We start from the raw sequence: 16,101 nt of genomic DNA on the forward strand, positions 1-16,101 counted from the left end.
AACCTGATGAACGAGCAAATGCTCATTCAACTGGTAATTGGAATCTTTCAGCCGGTTTTGCTAGCAGCAGATTGTGATGTCTAATCATGATTTATGATTCAGTATGGAGACGAGCAATGGGATTAGTGATCACAGTGAGGAGCTCCCCATACTGTGGAGAAGTTTGCTGCATGTAATAGCAGTGGTCTCCTCCACTGACGAGCAGGCGATTGCTGGGAAGCAACACTTCCTTCCCAACCAGGGCCGTCTTTAATATTGATTGGACCCTGGGCAAGAATTTACTTGGGCCCCCTGGATCCCGCCTTCCCACACCCTAAAAAAAAAGCTAAAATCTTATACTCACCTGTGTCCTTTCACTGGCGCTCACTAGCTGCTGGTACGGCGAGGGATGGTGCAACGCAGACGCGCACACCGCGTCCTGGCATAGGCAGGCGTGATGACATCATCACGCCTGCCTGTGCTGTGATTTCACTACCAAATAGACCTCAGGCCTGTAGCCTATGACAAGTCTTGTCGCCATCTGCAAATTTTAAGGCGCATTGGCGACCATTTTGGTTGCCATCTGTAGCACTGTATTGCATCAGTGACATGAACACTCTCCACATATAATGATATATTACATCAGTGACATCACTGCTCTTCACATATAATGTTATATTGCATCAGTGACATCACCGCTCTCCACATATAAGTGATATATTACATCAGTGACATCACCGCTCTCCACATACACTGCGTGCAGAATTATTAGGCAAATGAGTATTTTGACCACATCATCCTCTTTATGCATGTTGTCTTACTCCAAGCTGTATAGGCTCGAAAGCCTACTACCAATTAAGCATATTAGGTGATGTGCATCTCTGTAATGAGAAGGGGTGTGGTCTAATGACATCAACACCCTATATTAGGTGTGCATAATTATTAGGCAACTTCCTTTCCTTTGGCAAAATGGGTCAAAAGAAGGACTTGACAGGCTCAGAAAAGTCAAAAATAGTGAGATATCTTGCAGAGGGATGCAGCACTCTTAAAATTGCAAAGCTTCTGAAGCGTGATCATCGAACAATCAAGCGTTTCATTCAAAATAGTCAACAGGGTCGCAAGAAGCGTGTGGAAAAACCAAGGCGCAAAATAACTGCCCATGAACTGAGAAAAGTCAAGCGTGCAGCTGCCAAGATGCCACTTGCCACCAGTTTGACCATATTTCAGAGCTGCAACATCACTGGAGTGCCCAAAAGCACAAGGTGTGCAATACTCAGAGACATGGCCAAGGTAAGAAAGGCTGAAAGATGACCACCACTGAACAAGACACACAAGCTGAAACGTCAAGACTGGGCCAAGAAATATCTCAAGACTGATTTTTCTAAGGTTTTATGGACTGATGAAATGAGAGTGAGTCTTGATGGGCCAGATGGATGGGCCCGTGGCTGGATTGGTAAAGGGCAGAGAGCTCCAGTCCGACTCAGACGCCAGCAAGGTGGAGGTGGAGTACTGGTTTGGGCTGGTATCATCAAAGATGAGCTTGTGGGGGCTTTTCGGGTTGAGGATGGAGTCAAGCTCAACTCCCAGTCCTACTGCCAGTTTCTGGAAGACACCTTCTTCAAGCAGTGGTACAGGAAGAAGTCTGCATCCTTTAAGAAAAACATGATTTTCATGCAGGACAATGCTCCATCACATGCGTCCAAGTACTCCACAGCGTGGCTGGCAAGAAAGGGTATAAAAGAAGAAAATCTAATGACATGGCCTCCTTGTTCACCTGATCTGAACCCCATTGAGAACCTGTGGTCCATCATCAAATGTGAGATTTACAAGGAGGGAAAACAGTACACCTCTCTGAACAGTGTCTGGGAGGCTGTGGTTGCTGCTGCACGCAATGTTGATGGTGAACAGATCAAAACACTGACAGAATCCATGGATGGCAGGCTTTTGAGTGTCCTTGCAAAGAAAGGTGGCTATATTGGTCACTGATTTGTTTTTGTTTTGTTTTTGAATGTCAGAAATGTATATTTGTGAATGTTGAGATGTTATATTGGTTTCACTGGTAAAAATAAATAATTGAAATGGGTATATATTTGTTTTTTGTTAAGTTGCCTAATAATTATGCACAGTAATAGTCACCTGCACACACAGATATCCCCCTAAAATAGCTAAAACTAAAAACAAACTAAAAACTACTTCCAAAAATATTCAGCTTTGATATTAATGAGTTTTTTGGGTTCATTGAGAACATGGTTGTTGTTCAATAATAAAATTAATCCTCAAAAATACAACTTGCCTAATAATTCTGCACTCCCTGTATAGGCGATCTATTACATCAGTGACATCACCGCTCTCCACATATATGTGGAGATCGGTGATGTCACTGATGTAATATATTACTTACCAGTATATGTGGACAGCAGTGATGTCACTGATGTAATATATTACTTATATGTGGAAAGTGGTGATGTCACTGATGTAATATATCACTTATAAGTAATATATTACATCAGTGACATCACCGCTGTCCACATATAGGTGATATATTATATCAGTGACATCACCGCTGTCCACATATAAGTGATATATTACATCAGTTACATCACTGCTGTCCACATATAGGCGATCTATTACATCAGTGACATCACCGCTCTCCACATATATGTGGAGAGCGGTGATGTCACTGATGTAATATATTACTTACCGGTATATGTGGACAGCAGTGATGTCACTGATGTAATATATTACTTATGTGGACAGCGGTGATGTCACTGATGTAATATATTACTTATATGTGGAGAGTGGTGATGTCACTGATGTAATATATTACTTATATGTGGAGAGTGGTGATGTCACTGATGTAATATATTACTTATATGTGGAGAGTGGTGATGTCACTGATGTAATATATTACTTATATGTGGAGAGTGGTGATGTCACTGATGTAATATATTACTTATATGTGGAGAGTGGTGATGTCACTGATGTAATATATTACTTATAAGTGATATATTACATCAGTGACATCACCTTTCTCCACATATAAGTAATATATTACATCAGTGACATCACCACTCTCCACATATAAGTAATATATTACATCAGTGACATCACCACTCTCCACATATAAGAGGCATATTACAGCACTGTAAAATGATCGGGCAGTGGGGTTGGTCTCCATACAGTATATATATCTATATGTACAAGGGATGAGGCACCTGCTCCGCCGCTATCTGCTTGGCATCCGCTGACGCCATCTTCCTTCTCTTCTAGCTGAGAGCCGTTGCTCTGCACACCGGAAGCTCTGACAGTCACGTGACTTTCGGTCGCGTTCCTGGGCTCCTGCAGTCATATTGAGGGAAAGCGCTGGGGTGCGCAGCGCACAGCTCCCATGCCCCGCCGCAATATTCAGCTACAGTGTGGTAGCTAAGGCTAAAAAGCCTTGTTGGTCACTGAGTGCTGCTTGGGCCCCCCAGGAGCAACTGGGCCCGGGGCAGGTGCCCCTCTTGCCCTGCGGTAAAGATGGCCCTGTTCCCAACAATCGCCTGGATGATCTACTTGTATAATATAAGCTTTACTAAGGCATTTTTGGCCCAGTTCTCCTTTTACTGTATCTGAGGACAGATGTCTATAACATTTTGGGCTTCCAACAGGCAAACATAGAAATATTAACCTCGTACAAAATACCCCATTGAAATATAAGATTCCTCAATATTACTGTGCTAAATATAGTATTAAATAACCATGTGTGTAGGCAGCGCTGTGCAGTGGACTCTCTGCTCCTCCACCCCATCATCACTCTCAATCTTCTAACAGCTTTGCATCTTCCATTCATCCATACCATCTTCTCTCGTCACCTTGGATCACTGATCTCCCACCTCTGTAGTTACCCTTCAGCGAGAAGATATCACAAACGTGCACTTTTTACAAAACCAGATTTTATTTGCAAATATCTTTGAAAGAAATTATACACTACACATGCCTGCATTCTTTAGAATACCTTGGCTGTGGGTTGCCCTGTGATGTAATAACATTTACTGATCAACCATAACATTAAAACCACCTGTCTAATATATTGGGTAGGTTGTGTGTGCCACCAACACAACTCTGACCATACCAGTCAAGGACTCCACAAAATTACTAAAGGTGTCTAGCGTTAAAGGGGTTGTTCATCCCCAGGGACCTTTCTGGCAGACCCCCTAGCGTGGCAGTACCTGCGTAGAAAATCATAATTACCTGATCCCCACGACTGGGTTCTGGCTTTTTTGCGCCTCCGTCGTCTCTGAAGATTGCCACACTGCCCACTTCAACATCCCATTTGATGCGGATCACGGGACCTTAGCGGTGACGTGTTCCCCTATGTGCCACATGACCTGCATCAAACTGGTTGTTGACGTTGGGAGACCAAGCAAAGAAGCCGGAACCCAGCGGTAGGAATTAGGTAAGTATGATTCCCCCTACAGGTCTAGGCATGCTGGGGGGTCCTCCAGAAGAACCCCTTGGGGTGAACAACACCTTTAAGCTTTTTTCAGCAGTTTGTGTTCTTCTGTGTGATATGACCAGCCATGGTAGCCTTGATGTCCTAGGCACACCAATGTGCCTTCGGTACCATATCAGTGGTTCACCAGGTGTTCTTCCTTGGACTACTTTTGGTGGCTACTAAACACAGCACATTGCTAAGAACCCTCAAAGGGTAACTGTCATGTTTTCATCCAAAAAAATCAATTTTAGCATATGTTACTTCTGCAGCGGCATTATGCATAAAGCAATCTTTAGTTTCTTTACATTCCTTGAGTTTTTCCCTTAGTTACGGCTGTTTAAACATTTTCAATATGAGGATCTTCTCAAGATGGCTCCTCTGCCAGTTCTCTGAGGCCCAAACTGCATTTCCTCAGGTCACATACACACTTGCTGTAGCCAGCAGCTCCCTGCCAGCCAATCAGATTGGATTACTGAGAGACACGCCTCCTCACTCTGAAGCCTAATGCAGACATGCAGTGTGAAGGACCGCCCCTCCGTCTTCCTAGCCGGAGACAGATGAGCCATAGCAACTGTCTTTTAAGGGAGCAGTAGAAAGGGAAAGAGGACATTAATGAAAGTTGTTATTATAAGGTAATTACAGATCTTTTAGCAATCATTGACAGACTAACTCAGCTATACATGCCTAGCTCTAATAAACTAGCAAATAAAAATAAATATGACAGCTATCCTTTAAGACCTTTCATTTTGGAGATACTCTGACCCAGCTGTCTAGTCATCACAATTTGGCCCTGTCAGAATTAAACTTGCCAATTTTTCCTGCTTCTAACATCAACTTTAAGAACTGAGTCTTCATTTCCTGCTTATATCTCCCATCCCTTGACAGGTGCCATGGTCATAAGGCAATCAGAGCTACTGACTTCACCTGTCAGTGGTTTTAATGTTGCGACTGATCAGTATAAAATCCTGCTCTCTACCGAGTGTCCATGTGTGGCCCTATCCATATTTATGGTGGTTACAGAGATTGGCCCATTAGACAGTTCAGATATCATATTGCATATAGATATTTATCTAAAGACTTGGCATTTTCTACATCAGTCTTGATGCCCCCAGCGCTGCCGGAGGATGCATTAAAGGGTATCTGTCAGCAGATTTGTACCTATTAAACTGGCTGACCTGTTACATGTGCGCTTGGCAGCTGAAGGCATCTGTGTTGGTCCCATGTTCATATGTGCCCAGATTGCTGAGAAAAATGTTTTAATATATGCAAATTAACCCCTAGGAGCAACGGGAAGGGGGGGGGGGGGGGGCGTTACTATTACACCTAGAGGCTGCGTTCTCCCTGCTGCTGAGCCCCCTGCACGTAGATTGGCCAGGCAGTGTAAACGTCATCATGTCAGGCCCTGTCAATCAAAGTGCAGAGGTGAAAAGTGCATCCTCTGGCAGTCTGTGCACCTAGAATAAAATCTGCATAGGACTTACCCTAAGGCCTCTTTCACACGAGCGTGTCCGGATTAGGTCCGGATGCGTCCCGGTGCATTGCGGCAAACCCGCGCGAGTAGGTACGCAATTGCAGTCAGTTTTGACTGCGATTGCATTCTGATGTTCAGTTTTTATCGCGCGGGTGCAATGTGTTTTGCACGCGCGTGATAAAAAACTGCATGCATAGAATGCATAGTAAAATAGGTCTGAAGGGGTTAAAAAAATTATAATAATAATTTAACGCACCTTAATCCACTTGTTCGTGCAGCCGGCATCTCTTCTGTTTTCATCTGTGAGGAATAGGACCTTTGATGACGTCACTGCGTTCATCACATGGTCCATCACATGATCCATCACCATGGTGATAATTCATGTGATGGACCATGTGATGAGCGTAGTGACGTCATCAAAGGTCCTATTCCTCACAGATGAAGACAGAAGAGATGCCGGCTGCGCGAACAAGTGGATTAAGGTGAGTTAAATTATTTTTTTATTTTTTTAACCCCTCCAGCCCTATTGTACTATGCATTCTGTATTCAGAATGCTATTATTTTCCCTTATAACCATGTTATAAGGGGAAATAATAATGATGGGGTCCCCATCCAGATCGTCACCTAGCCACCGTGCGTGAAAATCGCACCGCATCCGCACTTGCTTGCGGATGCTTGCGATTTTCACGCAACCCCATTCATTTCTATGGGGCCTGCGTTACGTGAAAAACGCACAGAGGAGCATGCTGCGATTTTCACGCATAGCACAAGTGATGCGTGAAAATCACCGCTCATGTGCACAGCCCCATAGAAATGAACGGGTCCGGATTCAGTGCGGGTGCAATGCGTTCCCCTCACGCATTGCACCCGCGCGGAAATCTCGCCCATGTGAAAGGGGCCTAAAGCCCCTTTCACACGAGCGTGACGGATTAGGTCTGGATCCGTTCAGTGAAAGTTGCACTATTTTGCAAGCAAGTTCAGTCAGTTTTGTCTGTGATTGCGTTCAGTCGTTCTGTTTTTTCTGCGCGGGTGCAATGCGTTTTGATGCGTTTTCATACGCGTGATAAAAAACTGAAGGTTTACAAACAACATCTCTTAGCAACCATCAGTGAAAAACGCATCGCATTTGGACTTGCTTGCGGATGCAATGCGTTTTTCATGCAGCCCCATTAACTTCTATGGGGCCAGGGCTGCGTAAAAAACGCAGAATATAGAACATGATGCGTTTTTTCACACAGCGCAGAACTGATGCGTGAAAAAAAAAATCATGTACACAGACCCATTGAAATGAATGGGTCCGAATTCAGTGCGGGTGCTATGTGTTGACATCATGCACCGCACCTGCGCGGAAAATTCACTCGTGTAAAAGAGGCCTAACTGCCACCACTCCTGCGTTACCTAGAATCCTCCTTAAAAATGACACTTGCCAGACTGCGGGCAGAGCAGGTGGGTATCCGCAAATCCAGATTATCCGATAAGGGCGGTTATTTTCTGCTCAAATAGCAGTATCCAATGAAACATGTGATAGCTGCTTGTTGACCGAGCACACGTGGCTCCGTGGAAAAAAGTAAGAACTTAGACAAAGTTTGTGTACTTTTTAAGCATGGCACAGGTTGGCACTGTTAGGTCTGTGTTGAAAATGTATTAGTACTAATTGCATGGTTCAAACGGCTAGGATCCCATGATACCTAGAATGAAGAGGCCACAGCCATTGGGGAATCCTGGTAGGTAAGGTTTCTTCCAGCACTGATAAAAGTCCAATATTTTATTATCACACCATTAAAAACATCAAATGTTCATCCAAAAAGGGGGCTTACGCGTTTCATACAATAAAGTGCATGTCCTCACTAAGAATGTGCACTTTATTGTTTGAAACGCGTGAGGGTATTTTGGCTGAACATTTAATGTTTTTAATGCTTCGAACCTCCTCCAAAAAACTCTGTTTTAATCCTACCAGAAGAGTTTTCTTAAAGGGGTTATCCAACCCCTTTAATGACCCCCCCCCCCTAATGCCTGGGCACCTCATACTGGTTATACTTACCACGCTCCCCGTCACCAGCGTTGGGGAGCGGGGTAAGTATAACTTAGCTGATGGGCCCGGGCATTAGGGGGGTCATGACACTGCAAAAGGTTCTGCTAGTTTCTTGAAAGGCAGAGCAGACCGCTATTTCGATTGGCGGCTCTGCTCTGAACAGGACATCACCATGCAGAGAACTGGATGTTGAGAGAGTGACTGAGCATGTGCGACCAGCAGCACTTAGTTCAGCAGATGGACGTGCACGTTGCTATTCGCTTTGAGCACCAGGTGGCGCCATACCATCTGGAAAAGAAAACCAAACTTCTTCACGAGATCATTTTTCACAGCATGTAAATATGCTTTATTTTTTCTGACTTGACATGTCATGGTGGGACAACCCTTTAAATGCTTTATACTATGACTTGAAAAGAAAACCCTAGCTAGGCTTTCTTTCACCTGAGGCAAAGGTTCAGTTTCCTGCCATAGGCCTATATCTAAATACCCTGGTACCCCACCCAGGTATTCAGTGCCTGAGGCACATGCCCTGATTGCCCCAGGTTTACTTCAGCTATCGTATTATTCAAAGACTCGAGACTTCATCTGCATATTATAGGAAACTAATATTGATGGCCTGTCTTCAGGATAGGACGATAGGTGATCAATACCTGACTAGTGGGGGTCCGACTCCCGGTACCCCCTAAGATCAGTGGTTTGAAGAGGCCATGGTACTCCGGTGAACACTGCGGCCTCCTCACAGCTTACCAACCACAGCGCCTTGCATTGTATAGTGGCTGTGCTTGGTATTGCACCCCAGGCCATTCACTTGACCATGTGACCAATATGGATTATCAATATGGAAAACCCCTTTAATTGCAGGAATTTATTATATCACCACCATAGAAAAATGTTACATTTTGGACAACAGCGGCCTTCTTCAGGATAAGACGATAGGTTATCAATGCCTGATTGGTGGACACCCCCAAAGATCAGCGGTTTGAAGAGGCCATGGCACTCTGGTGAACACTGCGGCCTCCTCACAGCTTACAAACCACAGCGCCATACATTGTATAGAGGTTGTACTTGGTATTGCAGCCCAGGCCATTCACTTGAATGGGACTGAACATCAATATGGAGAACCCCTTTAATTGCAGGAATTTATTAGATCACCACCACAGAAAAATGGAACATTTTGGACAACAGCGGCCTTCTTCAGGTGCTGAATGTAGCTGGGTAGCTGCATGGCCACCATAGTATTCCCAAATGCCTGAGGGACCAATGACCATTCATTTTCGGTAAACCATTGGACCTGCAGAATTCAGGGCCTGAAGAAGGACACTGTGTCCTCCAGAACCATTTCAGTGAAAACAACTAAAATAATACAGAGATGAACCTCTGTGTCCTGTCTCTAGGCTTTGACTACTGTCCCCTAATCCTGGGGCACCAACCCAATGATTTTGCAGGTTGAGCCACACTTTTAGCAGAATGTCATATAGTCCAGCTTATGGCTCCAGTAGCTGTGTAGACATGGTCACCGCCACAGCTGGGAACTACATTGCGTTCCCATCCCTGTGGACGGCTCACCGCGCGGAGGACCACAGCAATGTAGTTCCGGCTGGGGTAGCGCCCGTCCGTCTGCCCCAGGCTTGTGATTGGCTCGACGCCCTGCCTGTTGGAAGCGACGGGAGGGGGCGGTTGTGTGAGCTGTGTTTCCGGTTACGAGAGCGGCTCGGTGCGATAGTGAGAGGGAGGAGGAAGAGAGCGGGGAGAGCCGAGCCGTAGCCCCTGATTCCCCGGACACACAGGCCCACCACCTTGCACCGGCGCCTCGCACCAAGCCTCTGAGGAACGAGCACGGATTTGTAGGTGAGACACATCCTGGCTGCGGGCAATGTGGCGTGAGAGTGCGCGCTTCTCTGCGGCGGTAGTGCATAGGGCGGTGCAGTCCGGGGGGCTCCTCATTGTTGTCACTGCCGCATGGCTGTATCCTCATACTTCCACCCTAAGCTGTGAACACTGCCATGCATTCGTCATTTTGGGGGTCCTGGTGGGGGCACCTTGCTGCTTTGTGACAATTGTACATGGTGCCCCCCCCCCCCATATCTGTTTATTTAGTATAGTGATGGGTCAGATGTATCCCTGTGGGGGTGTAGTAGGTTTGGATGGGTCAGATCTCCTCAGTGCCAAGACCAGGCAGTGCACCTTATGGGTGTGTTACATGGAGCAGTGGTATGTGCTTAACCCCTTTACGTATGGAGCTTGTTATGGGTGTGAGCAGCACGTGAGGGTGTCTGCAGTAGGTATTCCTTGCCATGCCAGTCCCTGTGGTGGTGCCCTGTGCCCCTGACCTATGAGCCGCCGGTCGTCAGTAGTTTTTCTTCCGCCTGTCCATTTTACGGCATAGCAGTATCAGCCCAGGCGTTCTACACCCTTGTTTTATTGCCCTGGCCTGTTTTCTAGGCTGTATAATGGGCGAGTCGACCTTTGTGGTGGAAAGGGCTGTTCACTGAGCAGATTCTTCTCCTAAAGGCTACTTTCACACGTGCGGCAGAGTGATCCGGCAATCTGCATGCCAACGGACAGCATTTGTAGAAGGATCCAGGAGCGGATCAGTCTAATTACAAAGGCATTGCAAAAAAGGATCCGTCTCTCCGGAGAAACGGATCAGTTATATATTTTTTCACATCCGGCACTAATACATTTCAATGTAAATTTAATGCCGGATCCTGCATTCCGGCAACTGATCCGGAATTTTGGACGGAGATAATTCCGCTGCATGCTGCGGTATTTTCTCTGTCCGAAACGTCGTACAGTGACTGAACTGAAGACATCCTGATGCATCCTGAACGGATTGCTCTCCATTCAGAATGCATTAGGATAAAACTGGTCAGTTTTTTCCGGTATTGAGCCCCTAGGACGGAACACAATACCGGAAAACTAAAATGCTAGTGTGAAAGTACCCTAACATGTAACCTGCTGTTTTCGCCTCTGTTCACACTGGATCTTAAGATCTGTTGAGTTTCGGGTTTGAACCATTTAAAAACAAATCTGAGCAGAAACTGAAGCCCTGAAGGTGATGTCCGAGGCTCTACCCGCTTATCTTCACTGTACCCTTATACACCGGTGATTGCCAATGTCACATCTCTGGGTACAGCTGCATGGGATAACCCCACTGCTCAATTTCCATCCCAGAAAGAGGGCTTTCATGTGTAGTTATTTTTTTCAGGGCTGTTCAAATCACACTTTATTTCCATTTTAGGCTACTTTCACACTGGCGTTTTGGTTTTTCCATTTGCGAGATCCGTTCAGGGCTCTCCCAAGCGGTCCAAAACGGATCAGTCTTGCCCTAATGCATTCTGAATGGTAAATGATCCGCTCAGAATGCATCAGTTTGCCTCCGATCAGTCTCCATTCCACTTGGAGGCGGACGTTGTCCGCCTGACGAGGCGGAGGCTAACGGATCCGTTCTGACACACAATGTAAGTCAATGGGGACGGATCCGTTTTCTATGATACAATCTGGCACAATAGAAAACGGATCCGTCCTCCATTGACTTTCAATGGTGTTCAAGTCGGATCCGTCTTGGCTATGTTAAAGATAATAGGAGCGGATGCAGACGGTTTTGTTATCGGTGAGGATCAGTCTATGCAGTTTCCAAACGGAAGTGTGAAAGTAGCCTTAAACATATAGTTTGCAGGGGGGGGGGAGGTGTCAAAATGTAATCCACAACTTTTTATTTTGCCGCAACATACAAGCAGAGTGCTGCCACTGCTCATGGTGCTCTGTGACACATCCATATCCCTGAAGAGCCAATCTTCACTTGGCGAAACGCGTCAGCTGATGGAACAAGAAACGATCTACTAGGGAGGTAAGCGTTTAGGGAACTTTAGCACAGGCCCGAGGTTCCAGAGGCTGGGGGTCGTCCTTCTCAGGGCGGGTGCCCCGATTACAGCTATTGAGGTATTCCCTGCCCATAGACTAGGTGACACAGGGATAGTGCTTAGGGAGAGAGTTACCCGCCTCATTATTAGGCCCCATTCCCCCCCCCCCCGTATATAAGGAACCACACCAGGCTACTTATGTGACTATATACCCTGTTTACTCTCCAAATAAGTGCAGTATTTCACACTATTTAGTGTCATTTATTTTATTAGAAATAAATAAGTTATATCTTAACTTTAAACAATAAAGCATACTCAGTCCAGTATATATAGTTAGAGACCACTGAGATTATTTATTAGTAGGTCCATCTACTTTAGACCTTTACTAAAAAAAAAGGATTGCAACTTCTTTTTTATTTTTTTATCCTGTAGATTCTTGAAAAAATGTATAGGTATGTTAACTAGAGACGAGCGATTTTCATATTTTGTCATTTGTTCACACTTCATTTGGTGGTAAAAGCAGAATTGCGTTATGGATTTTGTTACCACGGACCATAACAAAATTCTATGACGGGATGCTTTTAGAGGTAACGAAATCCATAACGCAATTCTGCCTTGACCACCAAATAAAGCGTGAACAAATTTCAAAATATGAAAATCGTTCATCTCTAATGTTGCCAGATTTTTTTTTTTTAATGGGCGTCACTATATGGGATCCATTTACCATATATGTTAATTATGTGCCAAAAATGCGATATGAGAAAAGCATTCGTTGCGTCTTGGTGTTAGCTGAACGTCTATTGGAAATATGAAACGCAGGACACAAAGCGGGTCATTTATGAAGAATGGCGGTTTAGACGCCGGTCTTAATAACCCCCCTATACCTGGCGGTTAAGTAGAGGCGCCGGCATCTACATTACTTTGGCGCATCCACCCCGCTTATAAATGTAAGCCAGCTTCCTTGCTGTCTTACATTTACACCATTTTCTAAGCCTCAAACAGGCGTAGAAAATATTAAATGAGACGGCCTGCCGGCCCTGCCCCTTTCCCGTCCACGCCACATCCACTTTTTTAGACCTGGCTAGAGTGGGGAAAAGTCGCATATTGCGACGCAAAGGACCTTTGCGCCACAATCTGCACCAGAAATACGCCTAATATAGGCATATTTATGGTTATTAAGTGACCCCCTGAGTGTTTTTTCATTAGGCGGCATTTTTTTGTCTTTCTTTCTTTTCAAAAATGCCGCATGCTGAAGCTCTGGCGTATTTTTTTCTGGTATTGTCACATCATCTTCTCTATAAAGGCTCATGCACAGGAACGTGTGCGCTCGTATCACGGAAGCACTACGAATCTGCTTCCGTGGGATTTCGGTCCGTGCCTTCGCACCACAAAAAAATAGAACATGTTCTATTTTTTTGCAGTGCGGACTGGATCTTACAGATTGCTGACCCATTGAAGTGAATGGGTCGGCATCCTCAAATGGCGCTTTTTGCCGTCCGCAGCAGGGGGTGCACACGTTCTTATGCCATGAAGCAAAACGCAGCTGCTGAAAAAAACCAAACGCTTGCATTTTATTTACAGGTAATTTTAAATGCCAGAACCATAGTCATGTAAGGACCCAAATTCGGAAGCAGGTTCTCTGAAATCCGCTGCCTCATAAATAGGAAATGGGCTGTATTTTTGTGGCAGCATTGCCGCAGGAATCGGTGAGTCCGTTTACCCTGCAGCATGCAGACGAGTTTTCTGACAGCGTTATCTGCTTTGCTGCTAGTGTAAATTCTGCAGCTTCAGTGCAGGGGATCCGCAGCATTTACGCCACGTGTGGCCATACCCTGACAAAATACGGCTACCGTCCGTGTGCACTCCACATTTTTCTCACTCCCATCAATAGAAATGACTATTCTCATCCACCACGTGGCTCATCATAGGACATGCTCTAGAACAGGGGTCAGCAGCCTTCTGCACTCCAGCTGTTCACAAACTACAACTCCCTTTCTCTTCTATCAGAGTTAATGTGCATGCTGTGAGTTGTAGTTCTACAGCCGCTTGAGTGCCGCAGGTTGCTGATCCCCGCTCTAGAATATGCAGAATGGCCACAGGGAATTGCACACCAAAAAAAAATAGGTGTGTGTCTGGCCCTACAGCGTCGAATGCGTCAGTGTGCTAACCGGAAAGAATGCAGATGGCACACGGATGACAAATGCATGAGGCCTTAAGACTGGAGTGTGTCAAGACGTTTCTGAGCGCTGCACAGTGGTCAGTACCCCTCCCCCGCACGCAGCACTGGATGAGGATATCCTGCTTCAGCTCCACTGCGTTATTATAGATGCGCCTCCAGAATGCTCTGTGGGATCCCGCGTTTCTGGTGAATAGTCATTTACTGCCGCGCAGGCACTTCTTTCCTGCTTCCTCTCTCCGGAATTCCACTTTTCCTGTGATCTGTTAGAATATGCAGAGGAGACTTTACCTAAAATCGTTCCTTCCTTGGAGAGCAAGTCACATGAGCGGCTCCAGTCCTGAATACACTGTATAAATAGCATTTTTCTATCCGTGCAGATAATGCTACCTTGAGTGACATGACCCAGAAAACAGAATTCCCAAGGCTGCCTGTAGGCCCTGCATGTCTGCCAGTGGCCCGGTAGTGTGGGATCTATGGGAGACATGGCTCCGATCCTGTCTGGCAGTAGTACCAACCTTGTGCTGCTGCTGGGGGTGTCTGATATTCATCATAGGTCCGTGGTCACATTTAGCAGCGAGCAGATTGCGTGCAGGGCCTGTGTCTGTGAGTCAGCCTTGTCTGAACGCCTCGCACCCCACCGGATAAAGAGGAAACCTGCGCAGTGATTGCTGCCGCCCCCTTGTTTTATGGAGAGCGATGCAGTAGAAAAATGAGCTGTGTAGGTTTTAAACCATCGGTATGGGATTCCATAATAGGTAGCGGTTGGACTGTTGAAATTCCTCGCTGACGCACACGCCCGTCATTGCAGCCAGCATCCGATATGCATTTTTAACGGATCGGATGTGGTCCCGTCAGTGGGGCCACAAAACATGCGGATGTGCTGTCCACTTCTGTAAGTCTGTTCCGCAGCCCCGGCAAAAAATAAATAAAAATAGGTCCTATTCTTGTCCATAAAAACTGTTCTTTCTCTAGACGGAGGGAGGCGGCATGCTCAAAGCCAGGATCTGTGTTTTGCAGACCACAAAATGCTTACGGCCGTGTGCACAAGGCCTTAAACAGGACCTGCCACCTCTCCTGACATGTCGGCTTTATTAACTACTTGCATCCCCATGTAATAACAATTCTAGAGCATCTATTCTGGGCCATTCCTTTATTATTCCTGCTAGAAGTTTACAATCTTCCCACAGTCTGCAGTTAAGGTACTGCTGCGTGTTACCAGTAGCTGGTGCGTCTGACTCTTTCCAGTCAGTGCTCTCAGTGGCAGACTGTGCAGCACTGCAGGGACCCCCCCCCCCCCCAACTGTTAACACCCCTCTGTACGCTTTACTCTAAGCTGCAGGCAATTCATCCATAACTTCCAGTAGAAATAACGAAAAAGGAATGATGCAATATAGTCATAAGAAAAGATGCTCTAGAGTTGCTCTACACGGGGAATGCATGTAGTTACTAAAACAGATGTCAGGACAGGTGACCGCTCCTCTTTAAAGAGGTTCTTCAGTTTGTTTTAACTGATGATCTATCCTCTAGATAGATCATCAGCATCTGATCTCGGGGGTCTGACACCCGGGACCCCCGCCGATCAGCTGTTTGAGAAGGCAGCGGCGCGGTCTTCTCACTGTTTACCGCAGGCCCAGTGACGTCATGACTAGTATCAACTGGCCTGGGCGCGGCTAAGCTCCATTCAAGTGAACAGAGCTTAGCCGCGCCCAGGCCAGTTGATACTAGTCGTGACGTCACTGGGCCTGCGGTAAACAGTGAGAAGACCGCGCCGCTGCCTTCTCAAACAGCTGATCGGCGTGGGTCCCGGGTGTCAGACCCCCGAGATCAGATGCTGATGATCTATTCAGAGGATAGATCATCAGTTTAAATAAACTGTAGAACCCCTTCAAGGTCCAAGTTTCCTATAATAACTTAGAATACAAAACAAGATATTGTCATCCCTTTTCCAAAGGAGAATGGCAGTGTAGAAAAGGGTCAGACAACCCCTTTAAATTGTAGGAACTGGATTTTAAACTAACTGCACACAATTGGGATAAGTCTTAATCCATACTTCGCAGGAGTGAAATGGGCCTCTTAATAAATTTGGCAAATTTTTTGCTT

General features: G+C 45.9%; 1 protein-coding gene across 2 annotated transcripts in view; it reads left to right on the forward strand.

Moving 5' to 3' along the window:
* Nucleotides 1-16,101, forward strand: part of CORO1C (coronin 1C) — a 141,837-nt gene that overhangs the window by 54,465 nt on the left and 71,271 nt on the right. The window contains exon 1 of one of the 2 annotated variants that reach the window (XM_040416612.1): nucleotides 9,641-9,807. The exons of the other annotated variant lie outside the window; for it this stretch is intronic. The gene's annotated coding sequence lies outside the window, so the exon portion shown is untranslated. Of the gene's footprint in view, nucleotides 1-9,640; nucleotides 9,808-16,101 lie in introns of those variants that run through there. 2 annotated transcript variants of the gene reach the window in all.

Source organism: Bufo bufo, chromosome 2 (assembly GCF_905171765.1).
Source record: "Bufo bufo chromosome 2, aBufBuf1.1, whole genome shotgun sequence".
In the NCBI taxonomy this organism is placed as follows: Eukaryota; Metazoa; Chordata; class Amphibia; order Anura; family Bufonidae; genus Bufo; species Bufo bufo.